Source organism: Magnolia sinica, chromosome 15 (genome assembly GCF_029962835.1).
Source record: "Magnolia sinica isolate HGM2019 chromosome 15, MsV1, whole genome shotgun sequence".
Classification (NCBI taxonomy): Eukaryota; Viridiplantae; Streptophyta; class Magnoliopsida; order Magnoliales; family Magnoliaceae; genus Magnolia; species Magnolia sinica.
The window spans coordinates 20,433,550-20,452,236 of record NC_080587.1 but is presented as its reverse complement, the minus strand read 5'-3'; the positions used below and the strand labels follow the sequence as shown (position 1 = coordinate 20,452,236).

Sequence of the window (18,687 nt, the reverse complement as noted above, 5' to 3'; positions counted from 1 at the left end):
AGTCTCAACGCCGAGAACCATCTTTGCAGCCCCCCGATCCTTCATCCTGAATGTCTCACTTAACTGAGTCTTCAGTACATTGATTTCAGACATGTAATAATTGGCGATCTACATGTCATCAATTCCTGACTCACTATGAAGGAATCAAACTTGTAATGACCCGGAAAATTTCGTGCCAAGACCCGAGTACTACCTCTATTTTCCTTAGAAATTATTTGTGGGTTAATTAGCGTTAAACTCGATTGCTTGTGAAATTAGCATCAATCACTTTAAATTTGATCTGCAGGACTCAAAACCTGTAGAATAGTTAGCGCTATGTTACTCTGAAATCTGGGATTCAACGCTAAATCCAGTTGCTCTTGGGAATTTTTAGAAACTTTGGATCGGACCTGGACCGCGCGTCGAAAGTCCGATAGCGATGATCTTATACAGTTATGGTCACCATGTTGGACTTGACCATCACCTCAAAAATCAAGTCCAGATGATGTCCTGGGTTGATTTGATTGAGTCCGGATTGAAGAGTGTGAGAACAGTGAGAAATTAAATATGATTTTATGAAATCTGAGTCGTGTCACTTGCGCGATGATTTTAAGCAATCTGACCATTGGATTCTAACCCAATTTCACCCTCGGATCAGGGAAGATGGCCCGGCATGTCATTGTGCTTGTGGACCTGATCGAGTTTCGGTGACCGTTGAATTGAGTATGGTCCGCCACGGCTGATCTGTAAGTCCGATCGGTACGAAAACTCAGCCTGACCTAGATCTATGGTTAGTGAGCTTAAGTCCGACCGCACGTGAAAAAAGGACCACCGAAAGTGTTCCGTTGGATCGAAGAGGCCTGATTTGGTTATAACCTAAGTATACGTTGGCCCTGGGGCTATTTTCATCAATGTTAGGCCTATATATAGACCTTAAAACCCTCACTCTCTTTTCCATACGAATTTCCTAACCCTAGCTAAGAAAGAGAGAGGAAAAGAGAGAGAAAGTGAGAGAGAAGTTGGTGAATCATTTGAGATTCTTTCCTGTTACTCTACATCCTTAAACCATCACTTTTGAATCGTTATTCCGGCGATTCTAAGTTCCTTTTTGGGTAAGTTAATCTAACCCTAATCTGTTTTAGAGCTTAGAATAGTTTATGTGTTGTTGTAGCTCATTTTTATTCTTGCCTTAGGTTATCTTGTCGCCGTTGACGAAGACATATCGTCTGAATCAGTTCGGTGCACTTTTTTTGGTTTAAGGTGCGGACTATATTCATATAGGTTATGGTTTTCAAGGCTTTCAATGCCAGCTAATGGTTTATTCTTGTTATGGATGAAATTTCACATGCCAAATGCTATGTTTATCTTGCGTTCCTCATATGTATGTGTTATATTGAGATTTGTGTATTCTATGTGTATGTAGGAAGTACCGTATACGTATAAAATATGAACATGTGTTTGCCATGATTATTTGTCGTGTATTTGTGCTAATTGTATGTGTGTCAACTCCTTGGCAAAAGGAATTGTCCAAATGCGTGTATTTCAACATACGCCATGTATGTTGAACTATGTATTTTAAGTGTTTGTAGAAATGTCTGAATGGTCTACAGTGCAACATATTATCCTATTTGCGGGCGTTGAGAAGCGATTCTCAATTCTCTTATTGGTGTGTATGATTTCCTACATGCAAGTCACATTCTTTGTCGTTTAACTTCAAGTATTACTTATGTGAAAATCCATGTTGAGTTGATATTCTTCAAATGCTCACATACTATGTGATTTGAATTATTGTTCCATTACGATTCTAATTGATTCTAAAGTGTTGATATGAATATCTGTTGTAGTGGAATATGGTTGGGACTATGAAATAGTCTAGGAAATCGGTAATCGGCCTTGAGTTCGTGGCTGAGGTTGCTTTCGCCACGAAGGACGTGATTTGACGAACTCGAGTCGTATTAGAGTTGTCGGCAGTGGTTTCGCCACATGGAGTGTTTGCGCACTCTATGTCGTTCAAGCCAACGTGCGCTCGTGCTAGTCGAGTTCGTCAAGTAACTCGATTGTCCGATGTATGTTCACCATGTATGGACGCTATTGTTTAAATCTAGGGTACCAAACTTACCAGTGCAAATCCCGTTAACCATTGTACCTTGATCCGCTAAGACTCATGAGCCGGACATGGTGGTATGGGACACCGTGGTCGTGCTGTCGGCCTACGCTAGGGTGACGAGCCTCCCCGTAGTGACCAGTGAGCAACCAAACTCGTGAGCTGATTATGGTGGTATGGGACACTATATTCGTGCTGTCGGCCTACATTGATTGAGCCCTTTGTAGTGACCTCGAGCATACCTTGACACTGCAGTAAGGCGACGAGCCTTAGAGTAGTAATGAAGGTATGATAGGCGTGCATTGATTGGTGACGAGCCCTTTGCAATGACCTAAAGCCATATGATCGTATGAGATGCCTAGGACTGACGACCCTAGAATGGATCACTGTGTGGAATTTGATATGAGGAAGGTACCTTAGCTTCCCAATCCTGCTGTATGAAAAGGACTAATAATAACTTGTTATCATGTTCATGCATCGCATTTGCATGTGCGTGGAAGTCGTTGGCACTGTGGGAGGATGTCATGCGTAACGTGAGATGAAGACGTCGAGGGAGTAAGGCGAGGGCATGCATCATTTATACATGCATCATTGCACTAACAAGAGTAATTAGGACATGTTTGATTGTTCTGCTTTATCATTACTGCTTGATTGAATTGATAACATGTTAACCTTTGCTTTATTGTTCCACTGAGTTGATCACTCACTCCCACGTTCTGGGACGGTGTTTAAACACCAACCAGACTCTGTCTTAGATGCAGATGTTGATGCGACCCCTGAGGCAGAGCAGGAGTTCGAGGATGATGAGGCCGCATTTTCTTTTATGCAGTTCTCAGGCGGGTTCTTGTGAGCCATGTCCTGATGTGCGGGGATTCTGGGTGTTCTTTTGGAATAGATAATGTCATTTGATGCTTGTATTTTTGATAGCAACACTTGTAAGTATGACCTGACATGTATACGTATTTCAGGGACTTGCACATGTACACATATGTTTCTTTAAGTCTTCCGCTTGCGTCTATCACTTATCCCTGAATTATGTTTGCAGTTTGGCTTAATCTATTCCATGTTTTATGTACTCATACAGACAACATACATCCATCATTAAATATATTGCATAAGTGATGTTTTGAAACTCGGGAGCTGAGTTATGCTCGACCCCCTAATTTCAGGGCGTTACAAAACCACTGCCTAGGCGACAGGTCGAACCACGACCTCCTGCAAAGTCTTTTCTCAGCCCCTTTAACTTCGAAATGCTCTAGTTGCTTCATGTAGATCTGTTCTTCACTTTCCCTTGCAGAAGTTCAGACTCCACATCCATCCTTCCAGCTCAAGATCACATTGGCCAACTAGCACCAATCATAGATCTAATAGACACCTGCTATATCGTCAGCATGAATATCTCTGAGAAGCCGATCCCTTCTCTCTGAGCATAACCCTTCCTGCCATGCCCAACATGCCACACACATGCAGAGGTGGAATCCGCTACATCTACTGTAACTCCACCTTTTGAAGTGCTCCCGATCAACCTGTACATGTTACCGAGTCGTTGCGCTTTCATGATTACCCGTGACCCCTTAGATACCTTAAGAGCACCATCAATACCTGTGTACTTGCATCCTTTTGCCTCAAGCATACTAAGAGAACTCAGATTCTGCTTCAAATCAGGAACGTGCTTGACATCAGTCAAGGTACACTCCTCACCATCAAACATCTTAATACGCACCGTACCAATAGCCACAACACTACTAGCACTGTCATTGCCCATAAATACCTGTCCACCATCGCACTCCCTATAGCTGGTGAACCAACTCCAATGAGGAGTCATGTGAAAAGATGCTCCTGTGTCTAGCATCCACTAATCCTTACGATCGTCGTATGGTCGTCTGAGCAAAGACACAGATAAAACATCACCACCATATTTACTCGATCCATCTGATGTGGCAGCATTGGCCTCCCTGTGCGAAGCCTCAAAATCTTCTTTCTTTGATTTAGGATTTTCACAATCCTTCTTCACATGTCCTTCCTTCCCACAGTTCTAGCACTTTACCTTTCCCTTGCCCTTGCCTTTGGATTTGGATCTAGAACCTAAAGAACCTGTACCTTGTTCAGAATTTTTACCCCTTGTAACCAGTGCATCAGAAGATATCCCCATGTCGATGTTAAGCTTTCTCATAACCTTCCCTTAAAGGGTTGAGATAACAGTGTTGACACTCGGGGTTTTATTCATGGAGCACATTGTGTCCTTGAATGACTCATAAGACGTCAGGAGAGAATTCAGCAACATACATGCTTGTTCTTCATCTTTCATCACTTCCTCTATATCCAGCAATTTGCAAACCAATTTATTAAAGTTACTAATGTGAGCCTCCAGATCTCCACCCTCTGCCATCTTGAAGTTATACCACTGCCGCTTCAAGTGCAGGCGATTTTCAGAGGATTTTTTTGCATAGACATCGTCTAACTTCACTCATAACTTAGCCGCAGTTTTCTCCCTCATGACATTGTAGAGAACTTCATCCATGAGACATAAACGGATCGATGATAAAGCCTTCTTATCAAGAGTATTCCATTCATCATCAGTCATAATAGACTTTCGCTCCTCAAGAGCACCATCTTCGCCTTGCTTGATTAAGGAACTGATCATCTTGATCTTCCATAACTCAAAATTATTTTTCCCCGAGTACTTCTCAATATCATACCTAGTGCTTGCCATTATTACTAATCCCTCAAATTCAAATATGTGCCTCAGTGATTTCTCTGATACCACTTGTTGGGGATTTGAGCTGCGGAATCACACAGATCTAGATCTAGGATAGCAATCCAATAACGTCAAGCATTCACAAGAGAACACAAAGGTTTAACATGGAAAACCCTTACGGGAAAAAACCACGGCACAAAGCGACAGAAATCCACTATGAAATAGAAATTACAAGAGAGAGGACTTACCCGATTCGAACAACCTCGAATCTCACCCTTGCTACACCCTTTGATAACCCTAAAACCCTTTTAGGAACCCTTGAAAAACTTTTAGAAAGCCTTAGAATCCCTTAGAATAGCCCTAGGGACCCCTATTTATAGTTTAGGAAACTCTACTTACGCACCTAGTCCGGAAAAGTCCGGAAACCGCCTCAAATTTACGCAGTCCGCGCAGGATCTACGTAACCTCGACTAGTCGAAGGAGAGCCTCGACTGGTCGAGCAACCCGCTCGATCGTCGAGCCTGACCCTCCACTGGTCGAGCATCACGGACACCAAAAAACCCAGCTCGCTGGACTTTGAGTCGAGCGGGCCTCGACTGGTCGAGTGGACCCTCGACTGGTCGAGCAGTCCGCTCGACCGGTCGAGCAGCTAACTAAAGACTTCTAACAACAATATCATGGTGTTTATATTCTCTGTCATCCATCCACTAAAATGGTATCTCAAGTCATGGCTCGTATTTGATATTTTGATGAATCTCATCAATATCTCAAATTGGTGGGTGATTTCAGTTAGGTATTGTAGTAGGTGTTTCAGTAACGATACATTCATTTTGATAGTGTACATTGTAATATTGCTTTTTTCCTAAATGGTACTGATGTTCTCATAACTAGATTTACTTGGGTTGTACTTATTTCTCGTTCTTTTGATTCGTGTTATTATGTGTGGCTGAACTTTGACTCTTGTTTATCAAATGCGTTTGGATTGTACCGATGAAATATAACCCAAGAGATGAAAATTCAATTAAGGCAGTAATGGGAAAGGCTAATGTTATTCTTGAATAAAATTGGTTTGTATTCCTTACTTGGAATCTGCTATTTTCTATTGTGGGATTTGAGTGGCTTTGAGGAATATCATGTTGATTAATTATTTTTGCTCCCAGGAAGGGACTATGAGACAAGAAACTACAGTTTTGAGTAAGTGAACCACATGCTATGGCTGAAAAGCTTGCAACATAGGTTTCTTCTCCACAAAAAGGTAGGTTTCTTCTTTGGTCTTTCTTTGCAGTTCAATGTTTGACATTCATTCTTTTTGCTCTATTAGATGATGGTAGTACTGTTTTTCTTAAAGAGAAGTTTCTGCAAGCATCAACCTAAGCTATTTCTCGTGTTTGCAGGCTCACGGGATTGACAACCTAGTGATTTCTACACGAGACTACCTCTTTGCTCCTTCATTTGTGGATATTCGCAAAGCCATGGACTTCATTCATAGTAAGTGACTTGTTCTAATCACAGGTATACATGTACGGGTCCTTTGGCCTCATTGAGATGTCAACTTTTCATGGTACCAGTTCTGGTCATTTTAGTGTAAGGATTAGTCATATATTTCAGCAGATGATCAAAGGCAAAAGGTTGCTGCTCTAACTGTTTGCTTGTTTGATATCTACATGTGGGATGTTTGTTCTTAGACAGTCACACATGTAGCATGTGGAAACACATCATACATGTGTATGGATAAATATAATTCTTATCTACACTAAAACTAAAATTGTCAATTAAATGAGTCCCTTAATTTATTTATTTAATGAACATGGACAGTCTCTTTGACCCATGCCCTATTAGCCATTGATTCTAAAGTTTAAAATCTTTTCACAGCAAAGATTTCTCAGGCAACCACCTTCATCTATACATTTTCAGACCCACTATCTGGATAATTGAATATGACCAGAGATCCAATGGCTATGTATTCGAGCAAACCTTATTCAACAAACAAACTCTGGTTAATACGATTTGAGGATAGTCTAATCAATCAGATTTTTCAAACGATGCTTTCATTAATGGGCGATTTGGATTTGAGGCACATGCCGCGTGTAAGTTAAGAAAGGCTACCTAACGAGTATGATTTGGGAGCGGATTAGGTGAGACTTGGGACTCACCCAAGGCGGTGTGGTCCTTACCTTGGAAATTCTCCATACCCAAGTATGATTTCATTAAGGAAAGGCTTGTTTCTTGCATGCCCCTCAACAAATGTTGGGTCTCAGATCCTAAGCAATGGTGCTATTTGCTGATGCACAATACTCTATACATGTAGGGCAGTGGGAGGGGATCCAAGTTTTTCATTTAATGCACCTTATATGGAATAGGGATGGGCAGAACATTTTCTTCATTGAAGATCACAACCCTTTGATGATTGCCCTAATCAAAGTGCTAGAAGTCCAATTCATGTAGAGAATTTTGAAGGATAGTAGGATAGATCTTCTACGGATAGGCCTATCAGATCACTGATCTGAATAACCAAACAACGGTTTCAAATATATTAGTTTGTTTCTGAACAGGACCCAGTTCCTTCATGTCCCTTGGGCAAGCCCAAGTGTCGGAATCCCTTGAGTAATGAGAATATTCTCAAAAATCTAATTTCTGCATTTGCATACTGGGAGGAAAAAAAAAAAAAAAAACTATTATTTTTAGAATTGGATCTGTGTCACATTGACTCATAATGGCGTTTCATTCTGTTTTCAAATGCATTGAGCTTTTGTTTCTTTCTTTCTTTCACTTTGTTGGTCATGTGGGTTATTGGTGCTGTGTTTAGTGTTCAATAGGGTCCTGCATCATGTTTTGTGATATTTGGAATTTTTTGATGGCAGGGTTTGGGACCCTACTCTGCCAGCATAAAGAAAGTGGAGAAGGAAATCAAAGAAATGGCCAAGAAGGTCAATGACTTTGTGGTATGTTTCTTGGGCTTTTTTTTGGCACTTTTTTTTAAAAAAAAAATTATTAATGGCATTAGAAAAATTAGGGAACATGGAAGATCATTGCATAGTTAGTTTGTGATTGAGCCATTTCATTGTGTCAGTTGATATCGTGAAGTTTCATTACAAGAAGTTTCTCAGTGCATTTCTCCTTGTCTCCATCATTAAGGGCTTTTCTTAGCATCTGCCCCTCTATCTGCATTATCAAACTTTTTGAATAGGAGGATTTTGTTTCATTTAAACAACAGGAATAAACGAGTCAGACACTGGATTAGCTGCACCCAGCTAGTGGAATCTTGTTTCTGATAAACAAATGATGCAAGAGAAGCGGCCTCTTCAGGTAATCTTTAACAGTGTTGCCTGTTGTTGTGATTATGAATACATGGCATTTTGTTTGACATTACATGTGTGTTTATTCATGCTTTGAGCAGGTTACAAGATGCACAAAAATAACAAACCAGAATTCTGAGGATGCAAAGTATGTGATAAATGTTAAGCAAATTGCCAAGGTATATTTTCTATGCGATGTTTTGTTTTTCAGGTTGGCATAACTTAAGAAACTTGGCACATTTTGATGGACCTAATTCTTTTTGTACCTGCAGTTTGTTGTTGGTTTGGGCAATAAAGTTTCACCAACAGATATTGAAGAAGGCATGTGTATCAGGTAAGTTCAATTTTCCACTCTAGAGTTTCCTTTCTTTATTTCTTTGACTTTCTTTCCTTTTTCTTTTTCTTTTTTTTTTTTGGAAATAGCTTTCCAATGTTTTCTTTATCTTGGATTTAATTAGGATGTTTCATTCATTATAAGACATGCAATTGTAATTGACATGACTATTACTCTTTTACCCTAGCTTTGGGACTGGCCATAGTAGAGGCACACATTGACATCACTCGCAGCACAAGCCACCAATTCTTTTGAAAGATATCAAGAAACTTTCATTGAAAAGCACTGAGGTGGCGCCAAAAAAACATACACAAGCCAAACAAGACAAGAAGCACAGCCACCACTTGTAATCGCAAAAGCAGAATCTTAGTGTGGAAACATAAAACTGCACCAAAAATGAAAACTGAAAATGAAAATTCAAGGTGAATGCTTCTCATAAGGTCCGCATTATTTAGAGTAGAATTAGATAGATCAAAAACTGATTACCAAAATCAACTCATCATTACAAAAAAAAAAAAAAAAACCTTTAAATATTAGTTTTGAAGGCTAATCTAGAATGCATTCAGCTAATTCTCTCGAATTAGAAATTACATTATGCGAGAAGTGAGTAATGAGTATTTTAATTCTCATATAAGAATGCTTTTGTATAAGCATTTTTCCTATTCTAGTATAAGAGCCTGGTGACCCAGTGCTGTAAGTGTGATATAGCATTCAAATTCACAAGTTACCAAGGATATTTGTGCATGTGTTTTTTTTAGATCCATACATGCATACCAAGACATATATTCAATGTTATTATGTAAAACATCAATGATCAATAATATTTGTTGTGTCGCCACATGATATTCAGTGATTGAACTAGTAGTGTTCCAAGTAAAACTGATCACTTGAACTAATGTATTAACATTCATCCTTCTGGTCTAGGCTTCCAGCTACATTTGATGGCATAAAACATGATTCTTGCACCTTTTTCTGTTTGTACCAAATATCTTGATTTTGAATCTCCTTATTGTAGCACTAAGATAATCAATGTCAAAATATTATTTTCCTTTCAATGTCTCTTATGGGAACTTCATTTTAAAATGTCATGGATGTTGATGCTCATTAGCACAGGTCTTCCTACAAGGTGCAACTTTTTTACCTATAGGAATTAAGCCACTAGTAGTCTAGTACTACACAGAATCTTGTCAGTCTTCAGAAAAGATCAAATAGTACACTTTGAAGTAATCAACTATGCTCATGTTCAAAAATGGATTTGATGTGTGAAGTTTAACATGAAGATTTTTTATTTTTTTTCCGTAATGTTTAACATGAAGATTATAAGAAGCATAGTTCACAACCAGGGCCTAAGACACCCGAGTCAACTTTACTCACTCATTTGGATAATCTAAATTGAAATGTTCTTTTCATCTTCAATGTCTCTTATGTGAATTTCCTTTAAAGATTATGGGTGTTGAGAGCATTTCTCTAGCTCAAAAGATGGCCACTAGTACAGATGTTCCTTTGGGATGTTCTAGACAAGATTTTAACATACGGGAATTAAGATGCTATTGCTGCACAGAATCTTGTCATTCTGAAGAAAAGAGCAAATAATGCACTTTTAAGTAATCGAGTAATCTCATGCACAAAAGATTGATGTGGAAACTTTGACATGAAGGTTACTGAAAAAAGCATAGTTCTCAAACCAGGCTGGTCAACCTAAATCTCACCCTAGTTTTCCATGTCCATACTACTTGGTCATTGACTGGCTGGGTTGGGTAACCAGCGATTCCTAGTTCAGGGCAAGTTTCACCCTAGTTTTCCAAATCCATGCCTGGTTTAGGATCAGAATCACTCCAGATTCTTGAATCCTGGAGGAGAAGAAGAATTGCAGTTTTGTTTAATGTTCAAAGTTAGTGCTACAGTTTGATAGCAGGATATGAGCTTCCGTTTGTTCACATATTGAGGCAAAAATCAGTGATCTCCTAGTGAGTTAAGGGGTGCATTTGGTCATTACTCCCCAATGTAGAAAAGGAACAAGTTTTTGCTGAATTTTTTCTCACCATGGTTTTGTTGCTAGACAACACGAAAATTTCAGTGTGGTTGTCTTTACCAGGGTATATTTTCCTTGCAATGATCAAGCAGCCGCTAATTTTTTTTATGGATACCACTCCAGGTGTACTTTTCCAACCCCAAGTAGTTGGGGTAAGGCTTAGAAAATGATGATGAATCCAGGTACAGTTTATTGTACATATGTTTCCTACTTGTTGTGATGTTGTCTTCTTTTTTCTTTTTCTCCTTTTTTGTTTAGGTAGTGGAACTCCCCATGCTCCATCCAGAGAAATTTGTGAAGCTCGGCATTGATCCTCTAAAGGGGGTGCTCTGCTATGGTCCTCTAGACAAAACTTTACTAGCCAGAAATGTAGCCAACAGAATTGATGCCTGCTTTATTTGTGTTATTGGAAGTGAGCTTGTTCAAAAATATGTTGGAGAGGGTGCCCGGATGGTTCATGAGCTTTTCGTAGGTTGCTACTATGACATTTAATGAATTTATTTAACAGAGATTAGAAGGTTTTCTTACAGTTAGTTCTATTCAGATTCTCTGCTAGTTCATTTTGGCTGTCACCATTTACCAATATTTTTTATATTCAGTAGATGGCAAGTTCAAAAAAAGGCTTGCATCATCCTCTTTGATGATGTGGACGCGATAGGTGGTGCTCGGGTTGATGTTGGTGTGGGTGGAGATAATGAGGTCCAGCATACAATGCTTGAAATTGTGAATGAGCTCAATGGCTTTGATGCTCAAGGAAACAGCAAAGTTTTGATGGCAACAAACATGTTAGAAGTATTAGTTGTCAAATAGCCTTCTACTTGTTATTCACATGTATGCCCACATTATTTCTGCCCACAAACAGGTTAGCATCATTGATGGCATCAAAGTTTGTTCAAATGTCTGCCCACATATTATTTCTGCTCTATCCTGCTGTCAATTGTTAGACACCTCACATACCTTGTATATCTTGTTACCTTGTATATCTTGTTTCTATAGGTAGGGGATTCTGCGTTTACTACTTTCCTTGTATAGATGGTTGTAATCTCTATATATTCAACCCCATTGGGTTGTTTCAAATACACAGAAAATCTTATGCATCTCTCAGTTTTCATGGTATCAAAGCGAGGTTGATCCGAAACCGTCCCTGCGTCGTCCGTTCATCACCTCTGCTGCGTCTGGCAAGTGCCTCTGCTCATCCGACCGCCCCTGCGTCGTCCGGCCGCCTAAACCACACCGTCCGACCGCCCCTGCTGCATCGTCCGGCCATCCCTGCTGCGTTCGGTCATTGTTCCTGCTCATCCGACCTCCCCTGCGTCGTCCGGCTGTCCCTGTTGTGTCATCCTGCGACCCTTCTGCTTCAGATCTGCTCATCCGACCCTGCTGCGTTGTCCGGTCGTCCCTACTCGCCTCTGCTCACCTCTGCGCCTCTGTCCCTGTGCTCCTCTGTTCATCCCTGCTCGTCCGGCCAGCCCTTGCTCGTCCGGCAGCCCCTACTCGTCCAGATCCAAATCCAGATTCAGATCCCACGCACTTTGCTCGTCCAGATCCAGATCCAGATCCCTTGCTGTACGGTACATCTGAAACTTTCTTCTGTGTATTCCATTACTTCAGATCAATCAATGGATAAGGACTCATCACGTACAGAAGCCCCACGTTGTAGTTTTGATGGTACCAACTATTCTCTATGGGCCATCCATTTTAAGAACTTCCTCAAGGGTCGTGGTTTGTGGGGACTACTGGATGGATCTATTACTATCCCCACAGATGCCGCCAAATTAGATGATTGGGAAATAAACAATGGACGGATTATTACCTGGATTCTCGATTCGGTCGATCGGTCCATTGCTGTTGGACTCACGCCTCATCGCACTGCTAAGGCGATGTGGGAACATCTCCAGTCGATTTATCAACAGAGTAATGCGGCCCGGTTATACCGTCTGGAACAGGATCTTGTTACCCTTACTCAGGGTAACGACAGTATTCAATCATTTTACTCCAAAATTGTCACAATTTGGACAGAGATGACTATGATGGATCCAACATTTCCTCATGACTTTAAAATATTCTAAACTATGCGCGAGAGTGCACAAGTTCGTCAATTCCTTATGAAGCTACGTCCGGAATTTGAGCATTGTCGGGCTGCTCTCTTGAACGGTAGCCCTACTCCTTCATTGAATTCGGTTATTAATGATTTATTGGCTGAGGAACAACGACTGAAAGTTCTCTCAACTCCGGGCTCATCTGATATGGTGCTTGCTGTATCCACAACTCCAACACGTGGTTCTGGTTCCTCTCCCTTAACTTGTCGCGGGTGCAACAAGGTGGGTCATGTTGTCGCTCAAAGCAAGGAATAGTGTGCTTATTATCGACGGACTGGTCATGGTATTCAGGACTGCCGTACACGAGCTTATGCATCTTCTTTCAGCCGTGAACGTGGTTGCCGTGGTCGTGCTCTTTCTGCTACGGCTACCACTATTTCTTCTGAGCCATCTGTTAGTGAGTCTGCATCTACTACTTCTGCTGAAGGTCTTTCATCTCCATTGACTCCTGCGATGCTCCAACAAATTGTTCAGGCCCTTTCTGCCGCCGGTATGTCAGGTATATCCCCATCTTTTACATGGTTCTTCGATTCGAGAGCTTCTAATCATATGACCGGTGATGTATCCCATCTTCGTGACATTCGTCCCTATACCGGCAATCAGGCTATTTCTACTGCGGATGGTACTAGACTACCTATTCAGTCCATTGGCTCATTGACTTTCTCTCCTTCTACTCATCGCCAGTTCACTCTTCGTGATGTGTTTCATGTCCCTAACCTCTCCTCCAATTTAATTTCAGTTGGTCAACTCACTTCCAATAACTGCTTAGTCATATTTCTTCCCAACTGTTGTTTTGTGCAGGATCTGGCAACGAGGAAGGTACTTGGGAAGGGTAGGCGGCATGGTCGTCTGTACGTGCTTGACTTTGATCCATCTGTCACCCCGGCTCGTTGTTTCTTTTCTCCATCTTCATCAGATATTACTTCAGCAAGTAAAATGTGGAAACTGTGGCACTTTCGCCTGAGTCATCCACATTCGGATCGGTTACTTCAGTTAATTTCATCTGGCATGTTAGGGAATATTTCTCTTAATACAAATGATTTGGATTATTCTTGTTCTTCCTGTTGTCTTTTAAAAAATAAGTGTATTCCCTTTTCTTTAAGTACTACAAAATCATCTTCTATGTTTGAACTTGTGCATACAGATGTCTGGGGTCCATCACCAATTATGTCCCTCTCTGGGTTACGATACTATGTTATATTCATTGATGACTTCACACGGTACACTTGGATTTACTTTCTGCAATCGAAGTCACAGGTTTTTGAAAAATTCAAGTTATTTCACTCTATGGTGGAGACTTAGTTTCGGGTTCCAGTTCAAACTCTCCGCTCTGACTCAAGGGGGGAATATCTCTCAACCGAATTTCGTACCTTTCTTCAAGGTCATGGGATTATTCATCAGACCACCTGTTCTGATACTCCACAACAAAATGGGGTGGCTGAACGGAAAAATCGCCATATTGTTGAAACTGCCAACACTCTGATGACAGCTATGAGTGTTCCTCGTTCTTTCTGGGTGGAAGCCATGTTACATTCAATCTACTTGATTTACCGGATGCCAACCAAAGTTCTGAATGGTAAATCTCCCTACTTTGTTCTCACCGGCTTACCTCCTACATATTCCACACTCCGTGTGTTTGGTTGTATTGTTATGTTCACCTGGCTTCACGTGAACGTAATAAACTATCTCCAAAATCGATCAAATGTATGTACTTGGGATTTGGGGAAACTCAAAAAGGTTTTCGATGTTATGATCTTGTTTCTCGTCGTGTTCGGGTTTCACGACATGTTGTTTTTCTTAAACATATTGCCTTTCATTCATCTCTTCCTCCTCCGCACACTCCAAACTCTTCTGGTCTAATCACCTTTCCTGAAATTCCGTTTGCCTCGATACTCTCCCTCGTCCATTGTAGGTATACTCTCGTCGACCACGTACAAATCCACCACCTATTACTCAACCCGAACCTACTGTACCTGTTGCGGATCCTGAACCTACCTCGATACGTCGTTCTGCTCGTGAACATTGAGCACCTAATCACTTGATATGTTCTATGTCTGCCATGAATGCTACTCCGGATACTGTTTCTATTCCTACTTCATATTCTCAGGCAGCCACTCATGATTGTTGGAAGAAGGCTATGGCAGAAGAACTTGCGGCATTGGATGATAACCATACGTGGGAGATTGTCCCTCGACCCGCTGACCAACAGCTAATTGGTAGCAAATGGATTTATTTTGTAAAGCTCAAGTCTGATGGATCATTGGATCGATACAAGGCTCAACTTGTCGCTCAGGGATACAAACAGGAATACGGAATTGATTACGATGAGACTTTCACTCCTGTGACCAAGATGAAAACTGTTCGTACTCTTCTGGCTATATCTTCTGTTCACTCATGACCACTCTCTCAGATGGATGTGAAAAATGCCTTTCTTCATGGAGACCTCCAAGAAACCGTATATTTGAAACCTCCTCCTGGCTCTTTAATTCCTGACAATAAGGTATGTCGGCTAAAGAAAGCCCCATACGGCCTCAAACAGGCACCACGGGCATGGTTCCAACGCTTTCACAATGTGGTTATGGGTGCTGGCTTTACTCAAAGTGGTCATGACCCATCCTTATTTTTGCGCACCACTGCTCACGGCAATGTTATTGTTCTGGTTTATGTTGATGACCTCCTACTAACTGGTAGTGATGCTACTGGCATTTTGGCTTTAAAGGAAGTTCTGCAATCATCATTCAAGATGAAAGACCTCGGCCATCTAACATATTTTCTTGGACTTGAATTTTCATGTTCCAACCGTGGGATTCTGGTCAGCCAGCGTAAATATACTAAGGATCTTCTCACCTTAGCATCACTGACGGATCAGAAGATGGTTCAGACTCCTTTAGAACTTAACATTCACTATGGTCGTGATGATGGTGATCTACTTGCACAGCCCGATTTATACCGCCGTCTGGTTGGGAGTCTGGATTACTTAACTATGACTCGCCCTGATATTGCCTACGCTGTTCAAGTCATCAGTCAGTTTGTTTCTGCTCCTCGAACTCTTCATATGACTGCGGTATTGCGCATCATACGGTACCTTCGTGGAACTCTAGATCGATGTCTGTTCTTCTCCTCCATGGCGACTCTAGACCTTCGTGCTTATTCGGATGCTGATTGGGCCGGATGCGCTCTCACGCGAAGATCTACCACTGGCTACTGTGTTTTTCTCGGCACTTCTCTCATCTCTTGAGAGTGTAAGAAGCAGGCCACTATTTCTAAATCGAGTACAGAAGCCGAGTATCGGGCGATGTCCGCTGCGTGTAGTGAGCTTGTCTAGTTACATGGACTTATTTCAGACTTGAGCATTCCTCTACAGAATCCTACTCCACTCCATGTCGATAATCTTAGTGTCATTCAGATCGCCTCTAACCCAGTTTTTCATGAACGAATGAAGCATATTGAAGTTGACTGTCACTTTATTCGTGAGAAATTTCAGTCTGGGCTCATTTCTCTTCCACATGTGGCATCCCATGATCAGATTGATGACGTTCTCACCAAATCCCTCACGTCTACACGTCACTCATTTCTTGTTGGCAAACTATTACTTGTCGATGACCAACATTAGTTTGAGGGGGGATGTTAGACACCTCACATACCTTGTATATCTTGTTTCTATAGGTAGGGGATTTTGCGTTTACTACTTTCCTTGTGTAGATGGTTGTAATCTCTATATATTCAACCCCATTGGGTTGTCTCAAATACACAGAAAATCTTCTGCATCTCTCAGTTTTCATCAATCGTGCGGGTACTTTGTCAAATTTCTGATAAGTATGTGTGCCTAACACTGATGCTGAAGTGTGCATCTGCTGTCTCTCTTTCCAATGGCAAATTTATGTTCAATAGGCATGTGTCTGCATTAGCTGTTTCCTATGATGCCATCTGTTTCTACAATTTCTCAAGTACTGTAACCTTGTTGTTAAGAGTCATGATAATCTGTTGTAAATTATGGTTCTTGGGTGGAGCTGAGTCTAGCCCAATTGAGGAAGAAAATTGGAAATTCCTGTTTTAAGTTTTCAATAGGATCTTGAAATGATTTATAGAGTCGGAATTCTGATGAATGCTAAAATAAAATCATAATTTTCTCTATAACCTGCAGGCTGATGATGCATCTCACCCATTTGCCTTTTGTTTTCTCAATGCATTTCAGGCTTGACATGCTAGATCCAGCATTGTTGCATCCTGGACGACTAGATTGTAAGGTTGAGTTCTGTCTGCCTGATTTGGAGAGCAGGACACAAATATTCAAGATCCACACACGGACAATGAATTGCAAGAGAGACATCTGGTTTGAGTTTCTTGCTCGGCTCTGCCCCAACTCAACTGGCAAATGACGCTGAGAGCCCCTCTTATACTCTTTTCTGCCATGCTACTGTATCATAAAATCTTTTGAATAAAACAATTTTATGTTGTATGCCTCAGCCTATTTATGTTGGACAATGCCTTGACCTCTTAGTAATCAATTTGTCAAATGCAATATCTTCTTTACCCTATCTAAGGAAGTCTTTAGACTTGTTTTCTTGTACATTCGGTGTATCTTTTACAACAGACTCATTGCCAAAACTTTTTGTGAATACATTGGGTGTGAGCTTGATCCTTGGGCAAGACTCCTATTCTAGTTTTACACAATTTAGAAAATGGTGCAGAAACATGTCCAGTTGTACTTTTCAATCCAGACGATCCAAATCGGTGACCCAACTATAGGCGGAGTGTAACCTAAAATCTTCAATGAGAAGATAATGATAACCATCTGATTTCCCTTTTAATTTTAATCATCCACTTAATGGCCATTAGTTGGGTGTTTAGCATTGCTTGGTCAACATGATTTTGGCCATTAATTGGGTGGTTAGCATTGCTTGATCAACATGATTTTGGCCATTAATTGGGTGGTTAGCATTGCTTGGTCAATGTGATTTTAGAGACATGCTCCGTCCTCTATGACACCCACATTTTGAATGTTCTGGATAGCTGTATGTCAGAGTGCCACAATTAGAAACAGGCATAAATATTGAGGATTTCCTGCACCATTGAAAGTACAAGTTGGTCTTCAGAGTATAAGCAAGTACATACAACTCCCATGAACAATAGTTTGAGCTCAACTAAAAATCTTCCATTTTCAACACCAGAAATGGCATCAATTGGGTATTCATTCCTATGCCTGCAATTTTAGATATGAAGACTTGACAATTGTATTCATTCATCAAAAAAAAAATCAATGATAAAACAGCATCATAGAAGCCACTTGCATTTACGGAGTGCTAAAAAGTAGAAACAGGAACTAATGATCTTTCTATTTGCATGTGGGTAGTGTTGCTACCCATGTGAGCACACACAAAAGTTCCCTGCAGTCCTTTCCTCCCCACCCCATTTAAAGCCAAGACATCCATCATCTATGTGTTCTCTCCTATTTCCAGCCTTTCTTTCAGTCTTCTATCGCACAAAGGCTCAATGTATCTTCAGGTGTTCATGAAAGTTTCCTGCATTCTGGGCCTTCACTTCCAGCCAAAATTTCGTCTACTTTCTGTAACTTTGGTTATGGATTTGTTCAGGGGCAGACATCAGGAGTGTATGCACTTAGGTGGGGATGTTTGCTATCTGGGTGAGGAGGAAGACGGTGACAAAGAAAGATTTCCTTGATACGGTCAACAAGGTCATCAAAGGCTATCAGAAATTCAGTGCAACTCCCAAGTACATGGTCTACAACTAACTGAGACCATTTACTGCCCTCCCCTGACCTTTCTTGATTTGTCCTGGTGGGGCAATGTGCTGGCATCCATTCATCGGTTGCCATGTTGGTTATTTGTAACACAACATTCCGATATTCTTCTACAAGGTAAGAGGGTTGGTATATCTAAAAAAATCTCAAAAACCACATCTGCTGGGCAGCCTAAGATTCTTTTTAAATATGGTATATCTCTGATTCGTCAGTAACCTCTACCATTTTTTTGCTATTCAAGTGCTATTGACTCTCTTATTGTATTTGAAACATAACTAGTTTGTGAAATCTCTTTCAGTTGACCAAATGAAATTCGAGGGTTTAGCTCCACCTGATAATGTGTATTCAGCAGTGTCGCCTTCTTCAATGTATTATTTTAATATA

At 40.9% G+C, this 18,687-nt stretch overlaps 1 pseudogene; it reads left to right on the top strand.

The window, feature by feature from the left end:
* Nucleotides 1–5,988: 5,988 nt before the first annotated feature.
* Nucleotides 5,989–18,374, top strand: LOC131226869 (26S proteasome regulatory subunit 7-like; annotated as a pseudogene).
* Nucleotides 18,375–18,687: the final 313 nt, after the last annotated feature.